This window comes from Petaurus breviceps, unplaced genomic scaffold, assembly GCF_028583685.1.
Source record: "Petaurus breviceps papuanus isolate PSGF00001 unplaced genomic scaffold, PetGlider_PUasm1.0 90743, whole genome shotgun sequence".
Classification (NCBI taxonomy): Eukaryota; Metazoa; Chordata; class Mammalia; order Diprotodontia; family Petauridae; genus Petaurus; species Petaurus breviceps.
Window position 1 is genome coordinate 15,415,518 of NW_027187332.1, and position 16,084 is coordinate 15,431,601.

Consider the following 16,084-nt stretch of genomic DNA (forward strand, 5'->3'; position numbering starts at 1 on the left):
TCTCTCTCTCTCTCTCTCTCTCTCTCTCTCTCTCTCTCTCTCTCTCTCTCTCTCTCTCTCTCTCTCTCTCTCACTGACTCTCTTGCTTCCCTTTTAACCTTCTGCCACAATCCTCAAACAGTTTTTCCCCCCAAAGAGGAAAATAGAGAAGATATTAATTCAGTGAAATGAAACACATCACAATGCTTCCAATTTAATTTATTGAAAATAAAATACCTTGAAAAAAACGATTTAAAGAAGAAACTTCTTTTAAAGAAAAAAAAATGTTGCCTATAGAAAAACTCTTTCTAATTATTCACCACACAACAACAATGAGAAGCATGAACACATCTGTCCTCGGGATATCACTTAAGGGGATTTTTTATTTTTTGCTTAGTTGTCTCTGCCCTGTTACATATGTGATGCATTTATTTGCAAAAGACTTTTTTCATTGTAGGAGACTGATTATTCATTGCTCAGCACCTGTGTGAGGGAGTGGAGTTGTCTAGAGCTTGGGACAAGAAAGATCTTGTTCTTCTGGCTTCCAAATTATAGAGAGAAAACATAAGGTTCCAAATTCTCTTCAGGGAGTAGTCCCTGAACAGACAGAAAGACTGTAGGAAGAAAGCAACATATAGAGTTGTCAACACCTATTATTCCCAGTTTACTACACCAGAAACTTCTAAAAATTGGGTCAAATTTGGGAGTCTGTCTCTTGCTTGAGATGAGAGATTTCATTTATATTAGGAGAATTCACTCACTTCATGTATTGTCTGGCATATTCTCCTCCATATACCTTTTCTGATTTCTATTTGCAATCAGTTTGGATCAACAGGTTTATTTCTTATTTGTTCTGTGTATTTTTTGTAGACCTGACATTTTTAGGACAAAGAGGTTTACCATTAGGTATATAGTTTGGGATACTACTTCCCTGTAAAGGGATAGAAATAAAAATCTAAGTTTTAACTGAAAAACTATTTCCCCTGGACTAGCAATATTTAGAGAGATGGATAGATATAATTCTAGCCTGAGACAATTTGTCTGAGAATAGAGTGGTCATCATTCTGGCATCAATCTCCTAGCAGTAATCAAAGTCTATCTTAGAGAAGGGAGGATGGAAGAGACTTTAGAGATATCTGTCCATTCCTACCTGTGAGACACATCTTTACAGATGCATGTAGACATAAATAATTTACATGATAAACATACTTCTTTACATATGTACATATATATGTACACAAAAATAGTCAGACATTTAAGATTAAAACTAGACTATAGACCTTATACCTATTTTAATGGAAAATAGATTCATACAGAAAGATAAATATAAGAATATAAACATACACATGTATATATAGATATGTGTACACACATGTGTGTGAGCGTATATGTTTTTATGTATAACAGCCACATGGGACAACTTGGTGGTACAACAGAGTTCTAGAGCTGAAGACAGGAAGATCTGAATTTGGCCTTAGACACTAATTATGTGACCCTGGGTAAATCACTTAATCCTATTTGCCTCAGTTTCCCCTTTTGTAAAATGAGTTGGATAAGGAAATGGCAAACCACTCCAGCATCTTTGTCAAGAAAACCCCAAATGGACTCAAAAAGAGTTGGGCGGGACTGAAAAATAACTGAACGTTTTGCATATATATAAATTTTTGTGATTGTATTTTCCATTAAAATATAATAGAGTAAACTCAACAGAATAGTCTAAATATCACAGATTATTTAAAAGGGAGAGTCATCACCCTCTCTCCTTCATGGTATCTGTACTCTTTTTCTCATGACTTCCCAAAGTCTCCCTACCTTTATCCCCAAATCATGATATATTTCCTTGACTAAAGAGATTAGGAAAAATTCAGAATGGATCCAGGCCATTCCTTCTACCTGCAGAGACAGATTCTACTCCTCCTTTCAAGAGTGTTGTTAAATAAGTATTAACTATTTGATTGCTTTTTATATAGTCAAGTTCTTATTTTTTCTTTTAAATTTATTTATTTTAGTTTACAACATTCAGTTCCACAAGTTTTTGAGTTCTGAATTTTCTCCCCCTCCTTCTCCTCCCACCCAAGATGGCTTGCAATTTGATAGAGGTTCCACATATACCTTCACATTAAACATATTTTCACAATAGTCAGGTTGTAAAGAATTATAAACAATGGAACAAGCCATGAGAGAAACAAAACAAAACAAAACAAAAAAGAGAGAGAGCAAATAATTTGCTTCAATCTGCATTCAGATTCCCTAATTCTTTCTCTGGATGTGAATAGCCTTTTGCATCATGAGTCTTTTGGAGTTGTCTTAGAAGATTGACTTGCTGAGATGAGCCAAATCTATCAAAGTTAGTCATCACATATACAATGGGTCTTTAATTTTTTACAATGTTCTCCTGGTTCTGCTCCCCTCACTCAGCATCAGTTCATATAATTCTTTCCAAGTTATTATGAACTCCATCTGTTCCTAATTTCTTATAGCACAATAATAATCCATTACATTCATATACAACTACTTGTTTAGCCATTCCCCAGTTTAAGTGCATCCCCTTGATTTCCAGTTATTACCAGTACAAAAAAAAGCTGCTATAAATATTTTTGTACATATGTGTCCTCCTCCCACTTGTATGATCTCTTACATAGAAGTGGTATTGCTGGGTCAAAAGGTATGCACTTATTTATAGCCTTTGGGCATAGTTCAAAATTGCTCTCCAGAATGGTTGGATCAGTGCACAACTCCACCCACAATGCATTAGATTTCCAATTTCTCACATCTTCTCCAGCATTTATCATTTTCCTCTTTTGTCATGTTAGCCAATCTGACTTGTGAGATATGATCCCTAATAATTGTTTTGATTTGCATTTCTCTAATCAATAATGATTTAGAGCATTTTTTCATATGATTATAGATTTCCAAATTTCTTCCTCTGAAACTTTCTGTTCATGTCCCTTGACCATTTATCAATTGGTGAATGATAGTCAAGTTCTAAGTCAATTGAATTCAACTAAATTTAAAAGAAATTCATTCCAAGTTTGGTATTACCAGGGTACTGTACTTTATGCAAGGGATATAAGAACAAAAACACAACAGTCTCTGCTGTCAAGGAGCTTATATTCTAAAGGATGATACAGTATATATGCAGTTAACTAAATACAACACATTTTGAAAAGAACTCAATCACTTGAGAAATCTCAATTGTCTTCATGGAAGAGTGAAGTCTTGAAGACAGACAATGGGACCTACTTGCTGACTTGCTGGCTTGATTTAGTATAGAGAGTCTCTTAGATGAAAGCACAAGACTCAGGGAATGAAGTGTTAAGTTGAGAACAATTAATTCAGTTAGGATGCAAAGAGGGTACTTTAAGGCAATGGGGGTAATGTGAAATAAAGCAGAATGAAAAGACCCCTGAATGTCAGGATGAAGAGTCAGATTTTATCTCAGAAGCAAGACCAATTTTCTAAAAGTTTCTGAGCCTAAGAGCTATATGATAGATAGATAATTAGATAGATAGGTTTCTACCTTAGGAAGATTTTTTTTTGGGGGGGGTTGCACAAGGGAGAATGAATTTGGAGAAAGAAGAGACAGGAAGGAGTAATAACAATTGGGAGGTTGGTAAACTAGTCTTGGAGGGAAGACTGAACTAGGGTGGCAGCCACATAAGTAGAGAAAAGGAATAAGAACTTAAGTAAGCAGATTATTAATATTACTACTTAAACTACTACCATCACCACCACTGCATTTTTATAATACTTTAAGGTTTGGAAATATAGTTATTTTCTCATTTTTTCCTTGTAACAATCCTAGGAGGTAGGTGCTATTATTATTATTCCCATTTTACATATGAAGAAACTGAGTCAGACTGAGGTTAAATGTCTTACCAGGGTCATTTATAGAGAGTCAGTAAATGTCTGAAGTAGGATTTGAACTAAGATTTTCCTGATTCAAGTCCACAACTCCATCCACTGTACCATATAGTTACTTTAAATACTTTACTTTTTTTGTTTTCTTTGTCCACCTCCCCTTTCTAATTGCATAATGGGAAGTGGCAACCAAATCTCTCATGTGAAATGTTTGCAAAAGAATGGTTTATTTAGGGGACTTTCACTGAAGCTTGTCTTGAGGGGAGGTTGATTATATTGATTTAAGGAAAGCAGATTTCTTGTTAGCTCAACCAAGTATTAAAACTTCATCAAAGGCTCAGAGGGGCTTATAAATAAAAACCATGGACAAAATGTAAAACAATTGGTCTTTTTATAGATACTTAAACATTTTCCAGCTCTTAAATCTGAAAATGTGAAATTTTGTGGTTTTATTTAATCTCCTAATTTGAAGTTTATATATTTATATTTCTATATTCTATCTATCTACCTATCTGTGTGTATATACATATACCCACACATCCACCTATCTATAAAGATAGATATATAGGTATATAGATACCCCTACAAGAGAGCTGCAGAAATTTGGCTTAAGTTCATCCTTGTTCTTTTTAGATACGTTTTTGTAAGACATTCATTTCCCTTTATATCCCTTATCCCTTTTCAGCCTTTGTTGAAAATATCTACCATCTGCCAAATGGGGAGGGGGATATGAGTGAATTTTTCTCCATAAGGAATATAAAACTATATTTTGACCCACATGATGTCCCGTTTCCATTGGTGAAGCAATGGTTCCTCATAAATGATCTAGCAGGAAAATTTGGTATCCTTCAAGAATATGTGTAATAGTAGTTTTCCTTATTGTTTGTGCAACAATTTTAAGTCTGGAGCAAAAGGATATTTTTTCATTTTCTTGTATAAGTGTGAGCACAGTATTGGAGAGAAAAAAGAAATTTGCTGAGAACAATTATGATTCCGTCTGTTCCTCTATTAATATGATGTAGAGTGAACCCCAGTTTTTTTGAGGCCACTAGTTTTACTTCTTAGATAGCAAAGCTCTTTTAGAAACTTAAATCCCCATAACAAATATTTCAGAATGTTATAGCACTCAAAACTCAGCATTTTGTTTCCAAAACTAATGTCCTTTCCTCTAAATGTCGAGCCATTGTTCACTCTCATGGAATGTCCTATTGAGTAGTTTTTACTATTTTTATTTTCATTCTCAAACTAAGAAGAATGAGAAAAATTAGCAGTAGTTGTTTGACAGCACTACTGAAGGGAGTCTATTGATGTATATTTCTCCCCTACAGTACAAAAACATTAAGTCATAGACTTAGAATTGGGAGGGATTTTGGAGCCTATCTCCTCCAACTCCCTCATTTCATAGATCAAGAAACTAGAACTCATATAAATGAATTAGACCTGCCTTCCAAAGGCAGTGTTCAAAAATAAAATCCTTAAGACTCAAGGGGGAGCAATACCAATCAGGAAAATAAAATGGGAGTTTTCTGAAGCAGTGGATACACATGCAGAGGAAACTCATCTGCTAATTTGGATTTTTAAAACAAATGTGCAGAAAATGGAAGGCCAGTTAAACACTAGATGAATATAAGAGATTGGCATGGTATTCAAAAAAGAGTCATTTGAACCCCAGAATGAACTGAGGCTCATGAGGGAAGTTAAGGACAACAAGAAAGACACGTTTTGCTTGCTTGACTTTTAGTCATATTGATGAGAAAAGGAGGAGTGGGGAAGAGATAGAATCCTTGCTTGCGATGAATAGGATGGTGACCACTAATAAATATAGAAGGTAGAGTTGAGCAATTCTTATTTAATTATTTTATTCTCTGTTAAATGAGAATTATCTTTACCCTGGGAATGAGAGAACAAAAGAAAATTATTGAGGGGGTTGATACTGAAGTCAAGAGATAGCAAAGAAGTATTAAAGTGCCCTTGATGAATTCAAGTTAACCAGCCAAGATGGACTATATCCTTGGGTCCTGAAAGTACTGGCAGATGAGATTGCAGATAACTGCCAGTGATTTTTGAAAGATCATGAAAATGAGAGATGACAAAAGTTTGGAGAAAGGTAAATGTCCAGAAATTCAAAAAAGGCAAGAGAACAGAGTCTAAAAGCTTTAGATCAGTGAACCTGGCTTTGATGCTTGGGAAAATTCTAGAATGGTCATAAAAGATATGGTTAGCAGGTACCAAGAAGGCAAACTGGTTCAAAGATCCAGTACAGCTTCACCAATAACAAATTATGTTAGTTTAACCTCGTTTTGATAGGAACCATGTTACCATTAAGGCAAATACTGCGGGAAGATTTTTATAAAGAATTTCATATTTGTGAAGTGAGACAAATTAGACAATAATATAATTTCTTTTGGAGTAAAATCAATCAGACAATAATATAATCAGATGGATTCACAACTGGGCATTGGCACAGGAGTCTGGTACAATTTCAGTATTGCAAAAGGTCTCTAGTGGAGTACTCAAGGATCTGTGGTTGGCCCTATGCTGTTACATTTTTTTTATCAATTCCTTAGATAAAGGCATACATAGGAATATGCCCATCAAATTAACAGATAATTTAAAACTAAGAGGGGTAACTAACGCAATAGATGGAAGAGTCACAAGCCAAAAGGATCTTGGCAGGAGAGTTCATTGGGCTGACACTAACAAGATGAAGATCAGTCTAGATAAATGCAAAATCTTGTACTTTGGTACATAAAAAATAATAACTTCGCAAATATAAGACAGGGAAGATATAGAATCACAAGTGCTATGAAAAGGATCTAAGATGATTTAGTGAACTGCAAGGTTTACATGATACAGCAATGTGATGTGGCAGCCAAAAAAGCTATTGTAATCTTGGGCTGCAGCAAGGGGTGCTTCCTCCAGGAATATGGAAATGATAGTCACATTTTACTCTGCTATCATCCCATCAGATCTCACCTGGAGTTTTGGTTTCAGTTCTTGAGGGCATGGATTAAGGACAATGATATGCTAGGGAGTATCCAGAGAAGGCCAACCAGTATGGTGATAGCCCTTGAGTTCATGTCATGCATTGAGTCCAAGGATTGCTTGAAGGGGCTTGAAGAAATGCTTAGGCTAGAGATGAGAAAACCTGATGGAGGAGACTGCAATGACATGATAGCAATTTTCAAGCATTTTAAGGGCTTTCAAGAAGAGCAGGGACTAATTCTGTCACATTTGGTCCCATGCAGTACAATCAACAGCAGTGAGTACAGGTTCAAAGAGGTAAATTTAGGTTCAGTTTCAGGAAAAAGCTTCCTAATATTAGAGCCGTCCAAAAGTAGAATGGAGTTGTCTAAAGAAGTAATTCATTCCTTATTCTTTCAAGCAAATGCTAAAATTACCACACATTCATAGGGATTCCTTTTGCTGTGTGATTATCTGAACAAAGAAGTCTCTTCTCATTCTCAAATCCTGTGATTCTGTGAGGAGGGTATCAACAGCTGAATCCTTTCCACTGATCTGTCTATTCTCTCAACTGCCAGGTTCCTTTTTCAAATGACTATAGAGCTGCCTAGTTGTTTTTTGTTCTTTTTTTTCCACAATGACCCAAGGAGTCTTGCTGATCCTCTCAAAAATCATAATTCCTGATTCATATCAATTGCCTTTATCCAAATGTCAGAATCCTATGACACTCAAGTTGATGAAAGAACTTGTTATGCCAAATAAATGCATATTTCTTTACACTGGTCAATGAAACTCTGAAAGAGGCACATACTTTACAATCCCAGGATGGATCACTTAAGATGGCAATTCAAGGGGCAAAGTCTGAAATGGACTTTGCTCCACAATCTGAAATACACATATTGTTATGGTTGTTGTTCAATTTTGTCTGACTCTTTGTGACCCCATTTTTGGAGGTTTTCTGGGCAAAGATACTGGAATGATTTGCCATTTCCTTCTCCAGATCATTTTACAGATGTGGAACTGAGGTAAACAGGGTGACTTGCCCAGGGCCACACAGCTACTATATATTTGAGTCTGGATTTGAATTTATGAAAATGAGTCTCTCTGATTCCAGGCCCAGTGCTCTATCCTCTGTGCCACCTAGGTGTGCCTAAAATACACATATAGGTAAATACAAAATAAGCCCAGAATAGAGTTCAAGCTTTATGGTCTGCTTGAGCTGAATATTGAAGGAAGCCAGGGATTCTAAAAAAGGAGTGCATTCTAAAAATAAGAGTCAGCAAATACAAAGGCAAAGAGGTGTGAAATGGTGCATCAATTATAAGGAATAGTAAGAAGCCCTGACTGTAGATTATGTGAAGGGGAAAAAAATATCTAAACATAATGAAAGTTTGGGGTCAGTTTGTATTTGATCTTTGAATTAATTTGAAAGCAATTCGAGTTTGAACATGAAAGTGATAAAGTCAGCTTTGTGTTTCAGGGAAATCTTGGTAGCTATATGAAGTTGGCTTGGAGAGGGGACAGACTTATGGCAAAGAAACTAATGAAGAAGGACGGAAATAATCTAGGCAAGATATGATGAAGTCCTGAATTAGGGTTGTGGTGAAGTCAGGAGAAAGAAATATAACCATAAATGTTGTGAAGTTAGAAAGGACAAACTGTTTGGATATATGTATTGAAGAAGAAGTATCCAAGGAAGATATCTAAGTTGCAAATCTGGAAGACTAGAACAATGGTAGTCCCTTGATAAAAATATAAAAATTCAAGAAAAGGGTAGATTTGAGGGATAAAGAGAAATATTTTTAGAGTTTCAAACACCTATAGGACATTCAGTTTGAAATGCTCATTAGTTCATGGGTCTGTTTGTCATAGGAAATTGGTGGTCAGGGCCTAAGGCTAAATATATACATTGCACTCATTTGCATAAAGATGATTTTTTTTTTACCCATGAAAGATGATAGGGTCACTCAATGAGTGCAGAGAAACAGGAAGGCCTAGGACAGAGCCTTGGGACACAAAGACAGGTAAAGAGAATTATATGGATAATAATCTAGCAAAAGAGAGCTAGAAAGAGTGGTTAGATGGATAGGAGGAAATCCAGGAGAAAGCAATGTCACAAAACCTGACAGGTGAGAATATTTTATGGAAGGTTTTCCATAGTGTCAGATGCTGTAGAGATATCAAGAAGAGAAAGGAAAATAGACATTTAAGTTGGTAGATATTTGTTCTATTAGTCACTTTTTTTGTTATTAATACAGTTCTAGTATCTTTCTCTTCTTCTGATACTCTGCGGATCACACCTTTATATCATCTGCCATGATCTCCTTTGGGTGATCTAACTCCAATTCTCTTTCCCCATCATTGTTCTCTGTGGTTCCATTTCTCTCCCCCTTCTAGGCACATTTAGGAGTCTCTAAGATGCTCTGTAGCTCTGGATGGTGGAAAAGAGTTTGTTTCCACAACCTTTCCCAGCTCTCTTCTGTTGGTTACTCTCTTGGCATTTCCGTCCTTAACTGCCTTCTGAATGCTTCTGTTCGGTTGTTCCATTCACTGAATCTTCTTTAAAATGTGCTTTATGCCCTAATGCTTCTCTCAGATTGATGATGCAATGATGCTAATCATCTTCCATTGTTCTTTAAGATTTCACAAATGAGGTGGTTTTCAAAACTTTTATTGTTACTCAGCTTCACCAGAAAGTCAAACGTTTCCCGATTAACTTACCTTTAAGGTTCTTTTAGTATCTGTGCCGCAGCAGTTGGTTTATGGTGGTTAAAATTCTACATGAAATGATTTTACTTCGTGTCTGTGCACTTTCTTCTGTCCACATTCCAGTTTCATCAGCAGCAGCTTATCTTTAAAAGTCAGATTAGTGGGCTTGGGTCTGCCGTCATTTTGTGATCAGCGAGGTGACCTCCACGGTCCCTCCTCTTCTGCCTCGCCCGCCCCCTGATCACGGACCTGTCCCGGGATCGGTTCGGGAGTCGCGGGGGCGGCGGCGGCAGCCTAAGCCATGACTCCGTTCACCGCCGCCGGGCATGGGCCCGAGCCAGAATGGGGGGCTGCTGGGGCCAGGCCGGGTCTGGGCCTAAGTCCTCCATCCCGCCGCCTGCAGCGCAGGTACTGGCACAGCAACAAAAGCAACAGGCTTCGTCGCCGACCCGCCGAAGCCAGGCCTCCCTCCCGGCAGCAGCCCCCGAACCAAGGCAGGCACCGGCGCGCGGGCTTCTGTCTACGCTCAGTCCGCGCCGACCCGGGGCTCGGAGGGCCCTACCGGCCCAGGCTCCACGGCCTCCCTGACCGTCGGCCCCTCCTGGGGGCCTCAGCAGACCTCTTCACTTGCCTCGGAGTCCTCTGGCTCAAGCGGGGGCTGCCCCCTCCGCCCTCGGCAGCCGCGGGGCTTAAGCTGGATCTGAGCCCTGGCGAGCCCAAAGGCAAGATGCCCACAGGGTCGAAGCCTGGCTGGCCTGGCCTCACTCCTCCCGGAGGGCACCAGAAGCCCAGAGGGGGCCGCAGCACCACGTGGTATCACCAGCAGTAGCCACCGCCACCGCCCCATCACCAGGGGCCCTCCCTGGGCGGGCCTCCGGCAGCTGCAAGAAGATCTCAGCCTCCGAGGACTTTAAAGCAAATTTGTCTCTGTTGAGGAGGCCTGGAGAGAAAACTTACACACAGAGATGTGGGTTATTGTTGGAAATCTGCCAGCTGATATTACAGACGAAGACTCTAAAAGATTATTTGCTAAATATGGAGAAGCTGGTGAAGTCTTTATCAACAAGGGTAAAGGATTCAGTTTCATCAAACTGTAATCTAGAGCCCTGGCAGAAACTGCAAAAGCAGAACTTGATGATATACCCACGAGAGGGCGAAAACTTCGTGTTCGTTTTGCCACGTATGCCGCTGGCCTCTCTGTACGAAATCTTTCACCCTGTGTTTCCAGTGAATTATTGGAAGAAGCATTCAGCCAATTTGGACCTATTGAAAGGGCTGTTGTTATTGTTGATGATTGAGGAAGATCTACTGGAAAAGGCATTGTTGAATTTGCTTCTAAGCCAGCTGCAAGAAAAGTATTTGAATGATGCAGTGAAGGAGTGTTTTTGGTGACAACAACCCCTGGTCCAGTCATTGTGGAACCACACTAGCAACTGGATGATGAAGATGGTCTTTAGATGAAATGGAAAAGCAGCAAAGGGAACAGGTTGAAAAAAAAACATGAAAAATGCAAAAGACAAACTGGAAAGTGAAATAGAAGATGCATATCATGAGCATCAGACAAATCTTTTGCTCCAGGATCTAATGAGGCAAAGAAGATCTGAGACAGATGGAGGAACTTCATGATTCAGAAATGCAAAGAAATACAGTTAAGACAAGAGGAAGAACGACGTAGAAGAGGAGAAGAAATGATGATTTGCCAACGTGAAATGGAAGAGCAAATGAAACGACAAAGAGAAGAAAGTTACAGTCGGATGGGTTACATGGATCCACGGGAGAGAGAGATAAGAATGGGTGCAGGAACAATGAACATGGGAGATCCCTCTGGCTCAGGAAGCCAGAAATTTCGACCTTTCGGTGGCGGTGGCATAGGTTATGAGGCCAGCCCTGGCGTTCCACCAACAGCCCTGAGTGGTTCCATGATGGGAAGTGACATGGCCTGTGGGTGGGCAGGGCCCTTGAGGAATGGGACCTTGAACTCCCGCAGCATATGGTAGAGGGAGAGAAGAATATGAAGGCCCAAACAAAAAGCCCCTATTTTAGATGTGATATCTAGGCTTTCATTCCAATTTGTTTTTTGTCTTTTCTTGTTTATACACCTATCTTTTTAATTCTTGCATTTTAGTAACAAAGCTACATTTTTATGGATGTTAGAAATTTATTGACCTAATATTTGTAAGTGGTCTGTTTGGGTAAGTAAAATTATGTAATTCAGTATTTCAAAAAGGGAGAAAATCTACCTTTTTTTTTTTCATGTATAACATCCCTAAAGTTATGGCAGTGTACCTGGTGCCACTGAATTCCCAAAGTGTACCAATTGTTTTTTAAATGTGCTTCAAATAAATTGAAAAAACTAGCTATATTTTTTAAAAAAAAGTCAGATTACTGTTTTTTTAATTGCATGGCTTATTATCCCCTCATTTTTATTCATTTTTTTTGTATAAATTTTGTTCTTTATTCTAAGAAGTTGGTAGTGTGACTATGCATGAACAGCAGGTTTAGGAAGGACTCCCAATCAATAGGAAGTTATTTCCTTTCTATTAAAAAAATAAAACAAATGTTTCTTTAAAAATGTTCAATGTTTGCCATGCTCAGCACTTTTTGCTTTTTTAAATAAAAGAAAATATTCATTAACTCTAGGAGTAAGATTCTTGTGTAGTCTACAATAAGTCTTTGGCCTTTCTCATTCCTTATTACTGACCCAGTTTTTTCCTCCAATATATATCTCACATCCTCACCTGTTCCTCCTGTTTCCATTGAGGTCACTTAGAATGTAATTCACGTTATTTAGAGGCCCTCATCAATTCCCTTATGAAATTCTGTTGCCATTTCATCCTCTCCAAAAGATATCAATCCATATTCTGCAATTATTTTCATAATCATCTTTTTGCAAATCCTTAACCTAAGCACTGTGTTATGAGATGACCAAATGTTCCATGACATCATTATTTTTTGTTTTCTTTGTACTTATGATAAACGCAACTCTTCCAACTCATTTATTTGCCTCCTCAAGGAGAATCTCTGAGCCATTTAGTTGCAACTTTCTTCTTTTTTTCCATTCTCTTTTTAGCAAGAATGCTGAAATCAAATTATTTCTATTTCTGTAGTTAGCATGTATACTTATAGGTCACTGGACAAAAATATATTTATAAATGATAGCTTTTAGACAGTCTAAAAAATGTGTGGTATCTAGGACCCTCCCACTCTCTTTTTGGTCACCATTCCTTTGTCACTATAGAAACCAAAATGTGCCCACAGATCAGTGAGGGCCATTTTGTATTGTTGGTTGCTTCTTGGGTTGTAATATTGAAGAATCCATCATCCAGTGGTTAGGTCACCAGCTGGATGAACCTTTCCCTAATTAGGGAATTTGACTTACTTGTGAAGCAGAGTGATAATAAAAGTTTTGAAAACAAGCTCATAGTAACATCTTGAAGAGAAGGATAATGGAAGATTATGAACACCATTTCATCAAAAATTAGAGAGAGGCATTAGGGGATAAAAAGCATTTTAAAGAAAGTTCAGCAAGTAAAACAACAAAATCATTCAGAAGGTATTTAAAGATAGAAATGTAAAAGGAATAACAAATTGAAGAGAGCTGAAAAGTTTTGAAAGCAAACTTTTTTTTCCCACCATCAAGGTCTACAGAGCCATCACAGATGATCTAAATGTGCTTAAATGAAATGGAACCAAATGGAAATGGAACCAGAGAGAACAATAACGGGGGAAAAGAATTAGAAATAGATAACCCAAAGGAGCTTTTGGCAGAAGATATAATTATAAAGGTAATGAAGGTTTGATCCACAGAGTATCAGAAGGAGAGAAAGAATACTTGGATCTTATTAATAACAAAAAAGTGACTAACAACAAATATCTACCACCTTAAATGTCTATTTTCCTTTCTCTTGCATCTCTACAACATTTAACACTATGGACAACACTTTATAAAATATTCCCAACTCTCATGTTTGGTGACATTGCTTTCTCCGGGATCAAGTTATTGTTGAATTTTTTTTTAATACCATGGAGTCAAGACATCTCAAAAGTCTCTGAAAATGTACTTGATTTGTTCAACTATTCTATTACTGAAGCCTTTCTATCTTGATCAAACCTGACAGAGCTTGTGCATCCCTGATAGAAGATTTGAGATCCCAATTCACCTCTTCAACATAATGAGACATTTGATTGGGGCTTTTTGGAAGACTTGCACGTCTTTAATCACTATGTATTGAAGAAATGAATGTGAAATGTATTCACTTCTGAGTTCTGGGACTGCTTATTTTAAGTTACTTCTTCACCGTGCTGTAGAGTTGTTTAGTCCACAATCATTTTAATTGAATGGCACCCTGCAACACTCTTCCATGACTACCTCATTGGACAAGACTTAACGAGGCAACTTAAGCTTTCCATCTTTTGAGCTGAGAGACCTTGTTAAAAATACTTTAACAATTAATTACTTGATCAAATCTCACAAATTCATTTTCAAAAGGAATTTAGTGTATCAGCATGCTTCTAGTCTCCATTTCTTGTTTGTTTTTCCACACGATTAATCCCTTTCCTTGGCTTCCAACCATTTACATTGATTCTATGATAATTGAGGTGAATTTTAAGAGACAGCTTGTTTTCCATATGTTTCTCTATTTTCAGTAGTCTCTTTCTATCATGTTTATTCCAAATGGGATCATTTTGACCTTAGACTTCCTAAGTATTTTCCAGGGTATTTACTCCCAAATTATATACTTCAGTAGACTCAATATATACAAACTTTTTTGTTTTTTTGGTTCAGACTGGGTCTAGAGAGTAGTAGTAATTAAAACCCACTAGGGTAAAAGAGAAATATTAGAATGGTTGAAAGCTTTAGGATAAAAATATTGAAGATTCCTGTGCTGACTGGAGTCATATCTAAGGCATGGGGTTTTATCGCAGAATACAAAATTTAAAAGACACTGAATGCTTGTAGTCCCTCAGTAGCATAGACACCACAGAGCTTAACACCTGATTGGTAAGAAGAATTAATTATATAAAATAGGATGCTAGCAGGTCACTCATTTGTTCCCCCTGGCAACCTACTCTAAGCAGCTCTTCCACAGTCTTAACGTGTACTACTACCTCTCCCCTTCTGTGGAAGTAGTCTCTCCTAGTGAAGCCTTGAAGTATTGCTTACTCTGCATGTTGTGTTTAGTACCCTGGTTCAAAATTTTGATTTGTGTGTCATTTTTTGTTCCATCATATGCCATTGTCCCTAATCTTGGTTTGTGTTGCCCCAGATACAAAGATTTCAGTTATGCCTTTACTGTTGCTGGTGAGACCAGTGTCTCACTTCATCTCAAAGCCTCTAAAGGCATCAGCCAGTGGAGCAAAGTCTGTGGAGAAGGGGCCAATCATACTCATCCCCACTGTTGCCAGCTATCACTGACTGGGCAGTCAAATGAGCTTAACTGAAGTAACAAGATAAAAGGAGTGTGAGAGGTTATTAATAACCAATGATTTGAGCAGATTCAGATTTCCCCCTTCTTTTATCCTCATTTTAAGACCTCACTCTCTGAAGGTTGAGCTAACCTCCTTCTATTCACATCAGGGATTATATAGCCTTCTTCTGGCTCAGAGAATGTAACAACCTTCTTGACCCACTGCCCAATCAAAAAGTATCTCCAGAGAAACAAGCCTCCCACCACAGGCTCCAGGTGTACTTAAGCCTACGGGCAGGGAAGATCTTAAATTTGCATTCTTATTACAGGCACACAGACAGACTCAAGAGTTGAGGGAATTATACTATCCTTCAGAGATCAGTCATGTTTCTAGCCAGCCTCCCACAAATGGCATTGAGGAGAGCAGTTCTACTAGAGAAGGAGCTTGCAATCCCCACAGCTGATTTTGACAGGCTGGTGTCAGCCCAAGAGCCTCAGGAATAGCACCAACCCTACTACCAACCTGCACTCCCACAGATACCAACCCAAAGGGCAACTTTGGTGGAGATGTGTATTGTCAGTAGATTGTCTTAGTGCTATAAGCACTACCTGTCTCCTGAATAGCCACAGTTCCTGAAAACCCAGAAAAGTAAGTTCTCACCACCATTCTTTGCACCTTCAAATAGCTCAACACAAGAAGCAGGTTTAGTTTTATTAATGGAAACGACATAACACAAGATTCGTTACCTGCTTTGGAACCTGTGGACCCTTCTGACTCTATGCTGTGTTCTCTCTTCTGATTAGATTGTAATCTTCAGAGTAGGAACTGCCTTCCCTTTCTGTTTGTATGCCTAGCATTTAAAACATTCCTTTGCTCATAGTAATTGCTTAATTGCAATTGCAATGTTGTTTCCTTCATTCATTCCAAGCTCAAGTATTTTAGCCACATCCAAACTTTAATGTCTCTTGAAATCCTGCAAGGGTGTTGTTAGGTTCTGTGCATGCATCTCATTCACTGCAAGGCCTCATTGCTGCTTTCAGTGCCAAGCCTGAAGAGTTCTCTGGAGTAACTCATCAGTACAGTCCCAAGTACAAAGCCATGCATACCATGGGAACTCAATATGGGTTTGTTGATGACAATGATGCTGAGACATATTCAGAAA

General features: G+C 38.1%; 1 long non-coding RNA gene and 1 pseudogene across 1 annotated transcript in view; one reads left to right on the plus strand and one right to left on the minus strand.

The window, feature by feature from the left end:
* LOC138145705 (splicing factor, proline- and glutamine-rich pseudogene) overlaps window positions 1–11,818 on the plus strand; it is a 41,626-nt pseudogene extending 29,808 nt beyond the window's left edge.
* Window positions 1–15,785, minus strand: part of LOC138145696 (uncharacterized) — a 64,994-nt gene extending 49,209 nt beyond the window's left edge. Inside the window, exon 1 of the long non-coding RNA XR_011164296.1 lies at window positions 15,669–15,785. This is a non-coding gene — a long non-coding RNA (uncharacterized lncRNA). The remainder of the gene's footprint in view (window positions 1–15,668) is intronic.
* Window positions 15,786–16,084: the final 299 nt, after the last annotated feature.